The sequence below is a fragment of the Mandrillus leucophaeus genome, unplaced genomic scaffold, assembly GCF_000951045.1.
Source record: "Mandrillus leucophaeus isolate KB7577 unplaced genomic scaffold, Mleu.le_1.0 Scaffold70, whole genome shotgun sequence".
Lineage (NCBI taxonomy): Eukaryota > Metazoa > Chordata > Mammalia > Primates > Cercopithecidae > Mandrillus > Mandrillus leucophaeus.
This window is the reverse complement of record NW_012107586.1, coordinates 3,240,931-3,241,514: the sequence shown is the minus strand read 5'-3', so window position 1 is coordinate 3,241,514 and position 584 is coordinate 3,240,931. Positions and strand designations below refer to the sequence as shown.

The 584-nt window shown below is 44.2% G+C and overlaps 1 pseudogene; it reads right to left on the bottom strand.

Moving 5' to 3' along the window:
• LOC105528095 overlaps positions 1-584 on the bottom strand; it is an 18,844-nt pseudogene that overhangs the window by 17,217 nt on the left and 1,043 nt on the right.

Sequence of the window (584 nt, the reverse complement as noted above, 5' to 3'; positions counted from 1 at the left end):
AACCCGGGAGGCGGAGCTTGCAGTGAGCCGAGATCGCGCCACTGCACTCCAGCCTGGGCGACAGAGCGAGACTCCGTCTCAAAAAAATAAAATAAAATAAAAAATAAAAATTAAAATAAATAAATAAATAAATACTGACCCCAAAGATAAATACAATGAAAACAAAATGATGTTGTTAAAGCTTAACTAGAGACACCTGCCCAACTGAAGTATGAATCTGGATCCCGGGTCTTTCTTTCCGAAGGCATTAAAGACACACTAGTGCCAAGGCCGTGTCCTTGAAGTCAGATTGATTGCTGTGCTGTGGCCATGTATAGCCACCCTACTTCAGCCAGTGGTACACTTGTGTATCTCAAGCTTTGAGAAACACTGAGATAAGCCAATCGTAAACTCTGAACAAATGCCCATGGGCCTTGTTTAGGCGTAATTTCTCTTTTTTTTAAGTTGTTTTTTTTTTTTTTTGAGACAGAGTCTCACCCTGTTGCCCAGGCTGGAGTACAGTGGCGCGATCTCGGCTCACTGCAACCTCCACCTCCTGGGTTCACGCCATTCTCCTGTCTCAGCCTCTTGAGTAGCTGGGATTA